The 16,574-nt window shown below is 38.6% G+C and overlaps 1 long non-coding RNA gene across 3 annotated transcripts; it reads left to right on the forward strand.

The window, feature by feature from the left end:
• Positions 1-8,398: 8,398 nt before the first annotated feature.
• Positions 8,399-15,389, forward strand: LOC149236548 (uncharacterized). Of its 3 annotated transcripts, none has more exons than XR_016246231.1 (4): positions 8,399-9,153; positions 9,640-10,077; positions 10,543-10,672; positions 10,907-15,389. It is a non-coding gene; the product is annotated as an uncharacterized LOC149236548 (long non-coding RNA). The 3 variants fall into 3 exon arrangements; XR_016246233.1 differs by having other exon boundaries at positions 9,877-10,077; XR_016246232.1 differs by lacking the exon at positions 9,640-10,077.
• Positions 15,390-16,574: the final 1,185 nt, after the last annotated feature.

Below are 16,574 nucleotides of genomic sequence, written 5' to 3' on the forward strand. Positions count from 1 at the left end.
ACAGTAACCAGACACCAATCCTGAACCCAGAACACTGCAGCAATAAACAGAGGCAGCTAAAACATATTCTATGATGCGTACGCTACTTCAATATGTAGAACCTGCGTGCATATGTTTTTGTATTAAGCCAAACCTACGTATACGCTATTTTGAATTATCGAACCTGCGTGTATACGTGCCTTTGCTATGCCAAACCTGCGTACAGATCTATAAACGATAATTTATCTTTTTTCAATTATTCTGACATCGATTATACCCAGATTATTAGATTTATAGATCAAGTCATGCGCCAAATATAACAGATCAAAATCACACAAAGATACTTCTCTTCAAGCCTCAAGATCTTGACCCATCAATAGAACTTATCCTTCTCCTAGCGTTCAGGTTCCTCCTTGATTCAGATCCAGCTATGCACCATAACCCAATGACCAGTATTCTAGATCTTGCTCTTCATAAGATATTCAATCCTTGAGTCAGTGCCTTTGCCTAATGATCTCTTTCCCCTTTTATAGTCTTAGGCCTTACTCAATACCATGGTCCAAAACCATTTAAAACCAATACTTGGGACCCAATACCTGGGTTCAACACTTCGGACGTGATACCATGGTCCAAAACCATAGGTCCAAATACCAGGGACTAAATACCATGGACTAAAAAACAAGTTTTCCCACATGTAAGCACTTTTCCTTGCATGAAAGTGTGTGCATATGCATACGGGCCTTTTGATCGGTGATCCGGCATGTATACGTGGCTTGGTTAAGAGGAAATTGCGTATATCTCTTTTTCCTTCATTATGAGAGCCTAAACTGTAATCTGCCATATGAGTGAGTTGCCATCAAGGACAACACCTGTGTCATAGTTCCAAACATGTGTCATAATGCCAACAATCTCCCCCTTTGGACTTGATGGCAACCCCAAGTCACTCCAAGTTAATCTCCCCCTTTGTCATCAAGGGCAAAGGGTGATGCTCCCCTTGAGTACATGCTGAAATCTTTAGCTCTGTTGCGTTGTCCATGCTCCCCCTGACTATAGGCAAGGTCTGCAAAAAGATGTTCTACAAGAAAGAACATGACTCTATAAATGACCTTCCTATCACCAAAGACTCATACATACATCCATCTCCCAACCAAGTGGAGATATACCAATATTGACCAATCCACCCAACCAAGTGGGGATACACCAAAAGTTTACACATGATAAAACAAGAACATTACATCATCCATCGCAGGCATAGTGGGGAAACAAAATAGGTCGTTACATGACCTTGATGATAAAAGATATACATGACATAGAGACAAAATATCTACAACAAGGCTATGATAGTCATCAACAAATATCATCAGCAACATCTGTCAATCATTATTCAGACCAACAACCATTTTCTCCCTCAACACCTAAAACCAAAAAAAAATTGTGAAATTGAACCAAGATCTTCTAAGATAATACCAACAATGCATTATTAGAAGTATATGCTCCCCCTGAACCTGTGCCAGATGGTCTCTGTCAGACCCATGTCAGACTCTTTTCATCCTAAGTCTGGCCCACTGTTTTTCTTCAAATCAACATATACGCGACTGTATCCACAGAAACCGGTGTATGTGCGTGGATGTTCCTCATTAAACTCGCGTACAACCACTTTTCTCTGAAATAGATAAGTTTCAACAGCAAGATGATGCATCAACTACTCCTAGCTTCCGTCTGAGGTATTAAAATGTCTCCCTGGGCAGTGGTTTGGTGAATATATTAGCAACATGTTCCTTGGAGGGAACATACTCCAATTTGACCTTTTGTTCAAGCACTTGTTCCCGGAGAAAATGATATTTGATAGGTATGTGCTTGGCCATTGAATGCATGACTAGATTCTTTGAAATACTGATTGCACTTGTATTATCACATAAAATGAAGATAGGTGGAGTACAACTGATTTGAAAGTCTTGCAAAGTTTGCATCATCCAAAAGAGTTGAGTGTAGCAAGATGCAGCAGCCACATATTCTGCTTCAGTTGTAGATAATGCAATTGAACTTTGTTTCTTACTGAACCAAGATACTAATCTAGAACCCATAAAGAATGCACCACCACTAGTGCTTTTTCTATTATCCACGCTTCCTGCCCAATCTGCATCTGTGTATGCATGAAGTGTGAGATCTGTACTTCTAGGATACCATAAGCCATAGTTTTGTGTTCCTTGAAGATATTTGAAAATCCTTTTAACCGCCTGAAGGTGTGCTTCTTTTGGATTTGCCTGGAATCTTCCAACTATTCCCACTGCATGCATGATGTCTGGTCAGGTACCTGTCAAATAGAGCAGACTACCAATCATGGATCTATAGGTTGGTTGATGTACTGCTGCTAAATCATCATTTTCACTGAGGCTGCATCCTGTTACCATAGGGGTACATACTGGTTTCGAATCTTCCATGCCATATTTCTTCAAGATCTGCTTGAGGTACTTGGTTTGTGATAGAAAGATACCGTCTTTGTTTTGTTGGACTTGTAAACCAAGAAAATATGTTAGCTCACCAAGCAGGGAAATTTCAAATTCTTTTTGCATCACCAAAGCAAAGTTTTGACTCATGGCTTCTTCGTTGCTACCAAAGATGATATTATCAACATACACAACAAGTATTAGCAGTTTATCATTATTAATTTTTATATATAGATTGCTATTTGCTGGTCCTTTTGAAAAACCTTGTTGATGGAGGTATTTGTCCAGACGATAATACCAAGCCCTTGGAGCCTGTTTAAGACCATAGAGTGCCTTCTTAAGTCTGCATACAAGTTTTGGATCATTTCCAAGGATGAATCCATCTAGTTGCTCAATACACACTTCTTCTTCTAAGTCTCCATTTACAAAGGCAGATTTCACATCCACTTGATATACTTTGAACTTCTGAAAGCTAGAAAGAGTAAGGAACATTCTTATGGCTTCAAGTCTAGCAACTGGTGCAAAGGTTTCTTCAAAGTCTATACCTTCTTGTTGAGCATACCCTTTACAAACAAGTCCGGCCTTGTTTCTAATAACATCTCCATTTTCGTTCAGCTTGTTTTTGAATATCCATTTGGTCCCTATGACATTCTTATCATTAGGTCTAGGAACCAATTCCCAAATGTTATTCTTTTCAATCTGCTCAAGTTCTTCATTCATGGCTTTGACCCAACATTCATCTTTGCATGCTTCTCTTACATTTTGTGGTTCAACGAAGGAGAGCAATGCTAGATAGCTTGAAGCTTCTATTATAGTTCTTCTTGTTTGAACACCTGCCTCTTTCTGCCCCAAAATCTGAGTCTCTGGATGATTCTTCTGTACGTACTTGGATGGAGTATTTTCTTATATTCTTATCTGTTCTTCTGGTGCCTCATAAGTTTCTTCTTCAGCATTAGTCTGATTTGATGTTGAAAGATAGTCCTCATCATCTTCAAAATCTTCGGTTTTTATCTGTTTTGAATTGTTGCCTTCTTCATCAACCACCACATCAATAATTTCAACAATTTTTCCAAGTCTTTTATTGTAACACTTATATCCTTTACTCTGGGAAGAGTAACCAAGAAGAATGCCTTCATCTGCTCTAGGTTCAAACTTGCCAAGATTTTCATCAGTCCTTTTGATGTAACATTTGCTTCCAAAAACCTTGAAGTATTTTACCGTAGGAGTCTTACCATATCAAATTTCATGAGGAGTTTGAGTGCTCTTTACTCGAACATTTGTTTTGTTGAGAATAGTAACAACAGCAAATGCAGCTTCACCCTAGAAGGTTGCAGGAGTTCCAAATTCATCAAGCATAGCACGAGCCATTTGTTGAACCATTTTGTTCATCCTTTCCACTACTCCATTTTGCTGAGGAGTCCTTGCAGTAGAGAATTCCCTTCTTATTCCATGTTCTTCACAAAAGTCGAAAAATTCATCCGAGGTAAATTCCCCTCCTCGATCAGACCTGAGGCATTTGATTCTACGATTTGATTCATTTTCAACCAAGGCTTTGAAAGCTTTGAAATTTTCAAAAGCTTCATCTTTATGCTTCAGAAGTCCTATCCAACACATCTTGGAAAAGTCGTCAATGAACAATATAAAGTTTTCTTCTCCTTGAGGTGACTTTTTCCTTGATGGACCACATAAATCAGTATGGACAAGTTCAAGTGGCTTACTAGCTGATCCTTTCTTCTCAGGGAAATTAGTTCTGGTTTGCTTACCAAACTGACATGATTTGCATATTGTATTGTCTGGAATTTTGATGTTTGGGAGATCACGAACCGCCTGGTATTTGCATGCTTTCCTTATCTGAGAGAAGCTTAGATGCCCCAATCTTCTGTGCCATAGCCAGTCTTCATCATTCTTGCATAGATAGCATTGTTGTTGTCCTCCCTTGTGTATGTATAAATTATTTGGAGTTCTTATGCCTTTGATCACTGTTTCTCCTGTATCAAGCTCACGAACAATACATCCATTTGATTGAAATATTATCTCATTTCCTTGATCACACATTTGGCTAACACTTAATAGATTATGCTTTAAGCCATCAACATACATAACATTTCCAGCTTTGATTTTTTCTTTCAAAAGAACAAAACCTTTGCCTTTTATGAGTGCAGGTATGTCATTTCCGAATGAGACCTTCCTTTCCTTTTCTAAGGCACTATATGACTGAAGTTTTTCTTTATCACTTGTCATATGTTTCGAACATCCACTGTCGATGTACCACTGATTTTCTTGTCCTTCCGCATATAAGGTTATACCACATCTTTCTGGTTGCGGTTCTTTATTTCTCCATGTTTTGCGGCCCAATGAAGGTTGCTCCTTCTGAGATGTTTGCCAAAACTTACTCTTGCATTCAGAATCTTCATGACCGAAGTTGTTACAAATAGAGCATTCTATTTCATTTTCAAGAGCAGAAAAGTTATTGTAGGTCCTCTTCATGATCCCTGTCACGCTCCTTTGATTTCGTGCTTCTCGAGTCATGATGGTCTTGTAGGCAACACATTGAGCGGCTTTGTGTCCAAAGTTATGACATGAAAAACATTGGCCATTAAGGAAATTCCTGCGATTATCAAATCTATCGTCCAGGTGATTGTAGTTTCCATTGACATTCATTCTTGAGGCAAATTGAGAATGATTTACCTGTGGTTGGTTGTAGCATCTGTTCATCCTTGAAGTAAATTGACCCCAATTTACTTGGTGATCTATTTTATGCCTTTGCTGACGATTGTCAACCTGTTCACTTCTCATTGTTGCATCAAGATAAATTTTGGAGGTGGATGACTTCTGTGCTTGAGATGCTTCTTCAGTATATCCAAGACCTGTCTTGATTAGAGGAGAACGCTGTACTTTGATAATCTTATCTAAAGTTTCAGATCCTTTAGCAAATCTAAGATTAAGAGCTTTTGTTTTCTCAATATCTTTTCTAAGTCCCACAATTTCACATTCTAACTTTTCATTGTGTTTTTCCCTTTCAGCAAGTTGGAATGTCAAAGTATCTATGATGATATTCTTTTCTTCTAAACAAATTTTAAGTTTAAAAATTTCTTCATAGAGATCATCTTCATCTATAACATCCAAGAAATCATCATCTTCAAAAGCCATCAAAAGTCTATAATCATTACCATGTTCATCTTCATCACTATTTGAAAGTCCATCGCTGTCTTCATGTGTATAATAGCTCTTCCTACTTACATTCTGTTTTCTGTTCCATTTAACTGGTTCCTTACCTTTATCAAGCTTATCTTTATGAGGACATTTGGCTGCATAGTGACCGACTCTCCCACAAGCAAAACATTTGAAAGGTAGCTTACCTCTGAATCTTCCAGAACCCCGTTGAAGGTTCTTGACAAAGTTTGATTCTTCCTCTTCTTCTAATGTATGCCCTGACTCATTGTATTCTCCTTTTCTTGAAGCTTTGAATGCAGCTTCTCTCATGTCTGATGGTCCCCATTTTCTCATTTTGAAAGTAGTTAGGATTCTGTGCAGCTGTGACATAGTAATACTTTGAAGATTCTACTTTTCTTCTATGGCAGAAACTTTTGATTCAAACTTAGAAGACAAAGATCTTAGAACTTTTTCAACTAAAGTAACTTCTTTTATCTTTTCACCCAAGTTTTCATGCGATTAACAATCTCATCTATACGGAAGAAATAATTAGCCACACCTTCATCATTGTGCATTCTGAGAGATTGTAGTTTTGCAAGTTTTACCTGGTCGTCTCCTTCATAGCTTAGAATGATCTTGTCCCATATTTCTTTGGCGGTTTTGAGCTACATAACCTTGATGAATTCTGATTGAGATAGAATCTCCAATAGAGTATTGATAGCCTTTGCATTTGTTTCATACTGCTTTTTACCAGCTGTATCTGTAGGAGTTGCTGATGGGAATGTGTATCCTCGTTCCACGATATCCCAAACTTCTGCACTAAGAGATTGAAGATAGGCTGTGGTTCTTACCTTCCAATAAATGAAGTTGCTCCCATCAAAGATTTGTGGCCTGATGGATGCCTCCCTTTCGTAGTTGCTCATGATGATAGATCTTCCTTCAAGCGATCAAGCTTCTTCTGAAGGACCTACTTTGATCCCAATTGTTGAAAATAATACTGAGAGAGAGGGTGAATCAATATTATTAAGTTAAATAATTTTTCATGTTCAAACTTAGACATACACTACTTCAGATATGGAAACCAGTGTATACACACAACTGTGTCTACAGCAACTAGCGTATATTTAGTAAACTTAAGATTTCATTAATCCATTTGATCTTTAATCAGTGCATTAGAACTCCATTAACCATAAGAACAGTAAACAGGTGCAGTAAACAGAACAGATCATCACACATATGAACATAAGATATAAGGTGGAAACCCAATGTGAGTGAAAACCACCGGCTGCAATGCTTCTCTATCTTCTTGTTAATAAGAAACTTCTTTTTACAATATTTCTGTACTGGTGCAGTCTTATACCAGTACGCAGGCTTCTACCTGCAGAAGGCTACAACCTTCTCTCGTTCTCCAACTTCTCTTGGAAGGGAGCTACAACCCCCTTAGCTCTTGTACTAGTTGATGTACTAGTATGTAGGTGGTGACCTACAGAAGGCTACAACCTTCTCTTTCTTCCAGGGACCACGTTTCATAAATTTTCAGACTGGATCCATAAGTAACATCAATCAAACATCAACTATATCTGCATCAACCAATCCCCTTTGCACCAACCAAAAATGAATCAAACAATCACTTCTTTGAATGCAGTAACAGTAACCAGACACCAATCTTGAACCTAGAACACTACAACAATAAACAAAAGTAGCTGAAACATATTTTATAAGACGTGCGCTACTTCAATATGTAGAACCTGTGTGCATACGCTGCTACATTAAGCCAAACCTACGTATACACTGTTTTGAATTACCAAACCTGCGTGTATACACGCCTTTGCTATGCCGAACTTGCGTACAGATCTATAAACAATAATTTACCCTTTTTCAATTATTCAAACATCAGTTATACCTAGATTATCAGATTTATAGATCATGTCATGGACCAAATATAACAGATCAAAATCACACAAAGATACTTCTCTTCAAACCTTAAGATCTTGACCCATCAATAGAACTTATCCTTCTCCTAGCGCTTAGTTTCCTCCTTGATTCAGATCTAGCTATGCACCATAATCCCATGACCAGTGCTCTAGATCTTGCTCTTCATAAGATATTCAATCCTTGAGTTAGTGCCTTTGCCTAATGATCTCCTTCCCCTTTTATAGTCTTAGACCTTACTCAATACCATGGTCCAAAACCACTTAGAACCAATACTTGCGACTCGATACGTGGGTTCAACACTTCGGACGCGATACCATGGTCCAAAACCATAGGTCCAAATACCAGGGACTAAATACCATGGACTAAAAAATAAGTTTTCCCACATGTACGTGCTTTTCCTTGCATGAAAGTGTATGCATATGCATACGCGCCTTTTGATTAGTGATCCCGTGTGTATACGCGGCTTGGTTAAGAGGAAACTACGTATATCTCTTTTCCTTCATTCTGAGAGTCTGAACTGTGATCTGTCATCTAAGTGAGTTGCCATCAAGGATAACACCTGTGTCATAGTGCCAAACCCGTGTCATAATGCCAACAGAAAAATCAACCATCAAATTCATAGTTAGAGGATTAAAAAATAAAAATCATGCATCGATGGGTTGATTTCCCGAGAGAACTGCACTCTGAAAACTATATGTGCCTCTTTACAAATGGACCATTTTCATACCGTTATCATCAATAACCAAAGCCTAACCACATTGATGAATTCAGTATTTGAAAACCCTGCAAAATTGATTCCAAATGATACGCTGGGTTCACTAGCACAAACAGTTACCACCACACCAGGGGTATTTATGATTTCTAAAGGCATTCAACCAAAGCAGACTACTACTTATCAAGCATCAAGCAAGGACTCAGAGGTCTCTCTTTCAAGTTATAAGAATCGTATATGACAAGCAAGATTTGACTTTTGTAGAGAAGGTTCATCTTCCAGAAGAGCAAATTTTGTCTCTGTAATCGAATTGTACCTAATTCTACAGAAAACCAACGCCCTGATATCAAAATCGGTTTAAACTCTTTGAATCAACAATCCTTGGTGAAAATTGCCTTGTATGGGGACAAGCGAACAATGGATAGAATATTAAAGGAGATGGGTGTTATAGATCATTTCGTTCATGTACAAATGGAGGAAGACAAATTTGAACCAGGTAATTACCACCAGTAATCAATTCCCAAGCGCATTTATGAATTATAAAGGCCTTCAACCTGAGTAATTGAACCAGATTACCACTGATGAAGCCTCAAGCAAAGACTCAGAGGTCTCTCTTTCCAATTATGAAAATCGTATTTGAAAAGCAGGATTTGAGTTTTGTAGAGAAGATTCATCTTCCAGAAAAGCAGATTATGTTTCTGTAATCGAATTGTACCTAATTCTGTAGAAAACCAATGCCTTGTTATCAAAATCAGTTTTAACTCCTTGAATCAACAATCCTTTAACTCCTTGAATTAACAATCCTTGCCGAAAATTGGCTTCTATGGGGACAAGAGAACGATGGGTAGAATACTAGAAGATTGAAGGAGATGCGTGCTATAGATCATTCCGTTCATGGGCAATTGGAGGAAGACAGATTTGAACCAGGTTTGTACGTTGGTCTTTTGAAGTATTCATAATTTTCTATTGGTCTCAAGGTACTCATCTCAAAGATGCATCAAGGAAATAAGTTTCTTGCAGTTTCATACGGAATGTAGTGGATGTGTGTGATGATGTTTTTGTGTGCATTGAAGAGCATAACCTTCTAAAAGCTCTGTTTGCTTTTGTCACCACCACTTCTCAACTCTGTTTGCTTTTGTCACCACCACTTCTCGTAGACTAAAACGAACTCAGAGGCTCAAGATAAGTCATGTCCAAAATTTTGAAAATGATGTTAGGGTTTCTCCCGGCTTCAACCTAAACATAGGAAGGTATATCAGTACGACTTCTCCTGAAGCTCTCTGGCAATACCGAATCATACATTGTTCTTTGCTGAAGATACAGATGTGCCTTTCTCACTGCTAATTATAAATGGTCAGGAAAGTATTTTAGTCCTCAATTTAAAAAGGTTAATGCCAGTTTCCTTTTCACCAGATGGACAGACCCAAAGATCCCAGATCTTGAACCCAACATTCCTGGGATATTTCAGAATCAGACAAGATGATATTACACAGTGAAATCCCAAAGTAACAGTTCTTCTCCCTCCTTGGAAATCAATATTTGTTCCTCGATCCCTGCGATTGGCGTGGTTGGGAGATCAAATTCTATATTCTTTGGTGAACTGACAAAGTCGATAATAAGACCATCTTCATGATTCTCAGTCATTTGCAGGGGAGCAGATGGGCAGTGCCGTCCAGCAACGGGACACGCGTATTGCTTCGACATTAAGGCTTAAGCCTCCTGTTGGGTTAAAGTTCAGAACTATCGACATTTAGTGCTGCAATCCCTCACACTCGATCGCTTCGGTAGTGATGGGAAATGTCTGGCTGTGTTAAATTTCAGCGGGATGCAATTGAAGGAGTTCTCACTAAGGTCAGCCTCGTTAGTTATAGATGTGGAATTGGAAACTCTACTTATTTCCCACAGCAAGCTTGAAAGAATCAATCTCAATGGGTGCTTAGGACAAACTTCAAAGGGCTTCTCTGCAATCAGTCTCCGTACTAATATGCAAATTTTGGATCTCAGTTTTACAGTTGTAGATGAAAATGGTCAGGCATTTGATCTTGGTAGGGTTTGTTGTGTGATAATTTAATGAGATATATCATCTGTTTAGTATTCGTCGTGTTCTTCATTTCTTCTATATATGTACCATACCCCTCAGAACCTCACAAGTAATTTGTTTGCAGCAGCGACAGTTCCTCCTCAAGTAGTTGCTTCAGATAAGGATCCAAAATAATATATTTGTCTGTGCCTCTGTTTTTGTTTTTCTTTTTATTTTTTCAAGGAATTTATTATTTATCCCTTTATATTCTTATTCTATATGCCTTTTCGACACAGATATTTGTGGGCGGCTTACACCCAACTGTGACAGATGAAATGCTGAGATCATTACTTGGCGATTTTTAGAACTTGTGCATGTCAAAATACCAAGGGGAAAACGTTTTGGATTTGTCCAGTTTAGTAACAGGTATTGCTTGTGAAGATTTTTGAGTCCTTATTGCACTCTTGTATTGTATGTTTTAGCATCTCAGACTACAATGCAAAGCATTATACTGTAGCTTGTTGCTCTTCATTTTCTCAACATGCATAAGCTTGCCACAATAGCTTTCACGTAGAATCTAAAATTTTGAAAATCACTGCTAATTCACATTTTAATAGTATAACTTCTATATTGGTTTTGACAAAATCATTCCATCTACAGGTCTTCTACAAAGGAAGCATTGCAAATGCTACATGGTACAGTTCTTGGTCAGCAAACTTATAATGTTACAGTTGTTGATTAAGTGATTATTTTTAATGTCAGTTCATATGATGGATCTATATTGTTGCAGCTGCGGGGTGGGTTCATTCCCAACAACCATATCCATATCAATTGAATGGGGCTTATTTTTAATGTCAGTTCATATGATGGATCTATATTGTTGCAGCTGCGGGGTGGGTTCATTCCCAACAACCATATCCATATCAATTGAATGGGGCTTATTATGGTAATGGACAAGGATATGATGCAAGTTATGGTTATGCACGACAACCTTAGGATCCAAATATGTACAGTTATGTTCCTTATGCATATGGAAATCATCAGCAGCAGGTAAATTAGTCTGGAGCATTTCCACTTGGCAAAAGGGAAGCTACAGATGTCGTCTATTTACTATGCAAATTACAGCGGAGTCTGTCTTTGTAAGCTAGTGTATGTTTTTGCACAATGTAATGCCTATTTCAACACTGATTTTGGATTTCACAAGACACTAAAAATGGGTTTTGTACATCCCTATCAAGGTCCTTTTCATTCTAGGCTTTAGATGTGCCACCTGTGGGGATTGAAACTCCCAATATTCTACGGGCTTTAGTTTAGTGATAGAGTCCATCCAGTAGTCTACCTTGGTTAACTAGACACTCTTCCTTGACTACGCAGTCCACAATTGTATTTTTTACAAGCTCAACCACAACACTTATGCCAGGGCATGATATGTGCACCGTCGAAGTAGTTAAGCAATGGTGACACAACAACCTTGGTAAAAATATAGGAATATTGTCAAAATTAGCACATACTCATAACATGGAAGTTAATTTATAGATGGTAGGTGTGTCTTGAACCACTGAATGGTGAGAACCTTAACTAGCATCTGAAAATGACTTTGCAGATTAGATAATTGGATATTCCTTAGCATGCATTTTGTCAAGAAGCAGCTACATTGAAGTAGATCCCCGAGCAGGAGATATTGAGTGCCTATGGGCTATAAGCGTGAGAGGCAAATTAGTAAATTTCCAATTAAATGTACAGATTAGCATACAATTTTCAGACAACATAATTCACTGGGCAAATGAATGCACTGAGAAGACACTTTTTTTGAAAATTTGACTCAAAGATAAGATAGCTTCATTACTATTTAGGTATAGAATTTAGCCACAGGGGCACAAACACACATAGTTGCCATTAACAGTTTCTGGCACTCACACAGATAATGGTTACAATGATGGAGATGCCTTGTGGAACGTGGTGAGTGCCCTTCGAACCTGCATTTGCCAAATAAATTAATAATACCACCACTGGTGAAAATCTAAAAATGCACATAGTAACCACCAAATAAAACAGGAAAACAAATGTGTTTTGATTAGAAAGAGAAAATCCCTGGAGACTGAAATTTTCATAACAATATAAGGAAAAACTCCCTACGCGATTTTTGCTTTTGCATTCATCGCTACTGGACTTTTACTATCCTCCTTAGCAAATACAATACTAATCTGATGCCCACAAATTATTTGATTATTCATAGGGTATTTAGTTTCTGCAGCGTCATCAGTGTTCCTGTGCTTCACGAATCCAAAGCTTCTTCGCTTCCTCTAAAATCGGCAGATAAATTCTGAGTTCATAATTGTAAATGTTCATATGCCAATCTCCTCTGTAGATCCTATTTTGCAATGCAAAACATTTAATGCTACTCTTGAAATTGGGAAATAAAAACCTCTGCATTCTTTTTAATGGCAGGTCCCAATTACAACTTGAAATTGGGAAATAAGAACTTCTACTTTCGTTCAAAAATGGCAGACCCCGAATAAAAGATACGGATCGCGCTCTCTTCCTCATCCCGAAAGACTGATGACAAAACTAAATTAAGCGGTATTTGAAGACTGACCGCACCAAAAAATGAGTGGCAAGTCTACGGGTTTAGAGCATTTTGAAAGAAATCTAGCTATCACCAGAGTTTTATACACAAGATAAAATTGAGTAGCAATTATAGATACAAACTCATCTGCGAGATTTTTTTTTTTTTTTTTTAATAAATTTGTTTGAAAAATAGATTTGCAGGGAGCAAAGAGGCCATATGGTCTGGACCCATCTCTTCCATGATTAAATTTGCATACTCTTCAACTTGTTCCATGAGCTCGGTAATCATGTTAGCTGATGCCCTAAGCATAATAACCTAGGAGATCATTTTCCATTAAATTACTGGTTCAGAGATTTTCAGCTTGTTCCATGAGCTTGGTAATCATGTTAGCTGATGCGCTGAGCATAATAACTTACGAGATAATTTTCCATTAAATTACTGATTCAAAGATTTTCAGCATGCCTTCCGTGAAAATCTAGCCCTTCAATGCAATTCAAAGAAAATTACACGTTCAAGAAACTCATTAACTCTTTTATTTCGTCCTTTGAAATCCATTTGTCTACATTTTTATCACGCCTGCACAAGTTTTACACATTGATTATTAACCTCTTCTATTTTTAGATTCACAAGACACTAAAAATGGGTTTTGTAGACGCTGGGTTCACTAGCACAAACAGTTACCACCAGTAACCAATCCCCAAGGGAATTTATGAACTCTAAAGGCCTTCAATTTGATTTACTAAACCATATTGTTGCTACTGATCAAGCCTCAAGCAAGGATTCAGAGGTCTCCCCATTTCAAGTTATGAAAATCGTATCTGACAAGCAGGATTTGAGTTTTGTAGAGAAGGTTCATCTTCCAGAAGAGCAGATTCCTTGTCTCTGTATTTGAATTGTACCTAATTCTGCAGAAAACCAATGCCCTGATATCAAACCAGTTTTAACTCCTTGAATCAACAATCCTTTCTGACAATTGGCTTCTATGGGGACAAGCGAACGATGGGTAGAATATTGAAGGAGATGGGTGTTATAGATCATTTTGTTCATGTGAAAATGGAGGAAGACAAATTTGAACCAGATTTGTAAGTTGGTCTTTTGAAGCATTTCATAATTGTCTTCTATTGGCATTAAGGTACCCATCTCAAAGATGCATCAAGGAAACAAGTTTCTTGCAATTTCATACGGTATGTAGTGGATTTGTGTGATGTTTTTGTGTGCGTTGAAGAGCACAACCTTTTGGAAGCTCTGTCTACTTCTGACACCACTACTTCTCATAGAATGAAACGAACTCAGAGAATCAAGATAAGTGCCCGAACAGTAGAGGTTGATCTTTTCCAGAAAGAAACTTGAGGACGAACACACTCTTGCTGCTTACAACATCCAAAAAGGAATCTACTCTTCACCTTTTCCTCCATCTGAGGGGCGAAATGAAAATCTTTGTGAAAACCTTGACTGGCAAGACAATCACGATAGAAATTGAGAGCTCAGTTACTATTGATAATGTGAAGGCAAAGATTCAGGACAAGTAGGAGATTCCACTGGAGCAGCAGAGATTGATCTTTGCTGGGAGGAATCTGGTGGATTATAATATTCAGGAGTGAACCCTAGATCTTCCCTCTTCGCCTGTTTGACAGTAAAGACCTGCAACAACTGTGGACAGAAAAAATAGTGGGTATGTATTATCTGATGGACAACTACAGACTGCAGTCAGCACTTGGATTGTACATGCATTGACATCCAGTGTATGTTTAGAGATTTGGTTTGATCAACACAAACCCAGCCATTCAGATTAGATCACGCTGATCATGGATGGGATAATGTCATAACAAATATTGCTTATGATGTTTAATAGTTTTTCCGTGGTGGATTATTGGAAATGAAGTTTACATCTCTTCCAAAATTTTCGTATATTTTGTTTTTATTGGTTTATTTTGTTATGAAATTTTTAGGAGACATTGGATTTGTATACCTGACTGCTGCATTATCATATGATGGTAAACCTCTTTTACTGTCACAGCATTTATCTCTTTCGATATGTTCCACGAAAGGAAGTCCGAATCCCTTGATTGGAAAATGCCGCAGTTCCGAAGACCCGTCCTAATGCGAATCCATTGCTGCGCGATCTCCTGTGACATTTGCAATTCACCAGCATCTTTCCACCGCGGGATAGGGCCATGCCATTCAGCTATCAAACTGTCCCAGTAAAATATGCCTTTTCTGTGAAAATAATTTAGTAAGGATTCAGGGATATCTAAATCTTCAGCACCACATTTGAAACGGTCTTTGCCAATAAGAATTTTACTTCCAGTTTGTAAATGCCAGGTTAAATTCTTCAAGCAATATGATTCAATCCTCCGGAAACTAAGCCAGATTGGAGATCCATATGAAACACCAATGGAACCTTTCCGGAACCAGAACTGAAGGCTCTTCCTGCCTAAATACTTCATCCGAATCATGTGACTCCACAGACCCTCACCCTGAATGGCTCTCCATAGCGACTTGCACAGTAGAGCTTTTCCAAAGGATCGCAAATTGGATAAGCCCCAGCCCCCCATATTCTTAGGTAATGAAATACTGGCGAGTTTTATAAGATGAAATTTTCTCCTTTCAGCTTGACCCCCCCATATAAAATTAGCTGATAATCTATTCATGCTATTAATGATACTCACCGGTAGAAGAAATAGGTGCGCCCAGTAAACAGTAAGCTGGTTTAATACTGATTGCACTAAAATTATTCTCCCTGCCAAGGAAAGGCATCTAAACTCCCATGCTGAAATTCTCCTGTAGAATCTGTCCAAAATCCAGTCCCAATCGGATTTCGAGTAACCATTAGCTTTAATCCGGAAGCCCAGGTACTTTATGCCACAGCTGATAGACTGTGCTTTCATTCCAAACAGCTCTGATAACCATAGAACATCTTCCTGATTTAAATCAGAATGATAGATAGTAGATTTTTCCTGGTTAACTTGTAAACCCGTAGCCATTTGAAAATTTTCCATAATATCATAGAATCGCAACCAAGAGACCCTGTAAAACATGGCGAATAATATGATATCATCAACAAATAAGTTTTTTCAGAAGAAAAAGTGAAATATATTCATATAAGAAGATTACATAGTGCAAATGCAAGAAGCATATGCAGAAACATTCATATATGGAGATTACATAATGCAAATGCATGAAGCATATGCAGAAACGTGGACCGAGCCACAAGCAAATCTGCTAAAACAGTTCCCAAATAAAGCCCCGAAAGGCCAATATTGCCCCCCAGACAAGGCAATCCATCTATAAGGTGCAGAAGAGGCACCAAAAAACCAAGCAGATAAGCATCTGAAGAAAGAGCAGCAAGATCTGTCCGCCCAAAATGGAGGGAGAGGCATGAAATGAGGAAGAGAGCAGCAAAAGAAGCCACTCCTTCCCCGCCCCCTCAAACTCTCCATCCGATTTAGACGAGAAACAGAGGAAGAATGCTGCCACAATCAACCACATCTACCTGCAGAAAAGACCAACGGGGACATCCATAGGAGCGGCACGAAACAGCGCAGAGGCACCACTATTCCCTCAACTTTCCAAAGGATATGTCGTGGCCAGAAACAGACCTAACTGCCGCCGAGAAGAGGAAGACCCATCGGAGCAGAGGCGTCACCGGGAGCAGAGGCGGCAAGGGGAGTCACCTTGCCCCCGCTTAGAGAAAACGAAAGACCAGAAGACTTCAGCCCTCCTGCACGCCCCTGCTCGCCGCTCCTGCCCGCCCTCCTG

The sequence above is a fragment of the Pinus tabuliformis genome, chromosome 8 (assembly GCF_031772625.1).
Source record: "Pinus tabuliformis cultivar Carrire ecotype Pingquan chromosome 8, CPIR1, whole genome shotgun sequence".
Taxonomy (NCBI): domain Eukaryota; kingdom Viridiplantae; phylum Streptophyta; class Pinopsida; order Pinales; family Pinaceae; genus Pinus; species Pinus tabuliformis.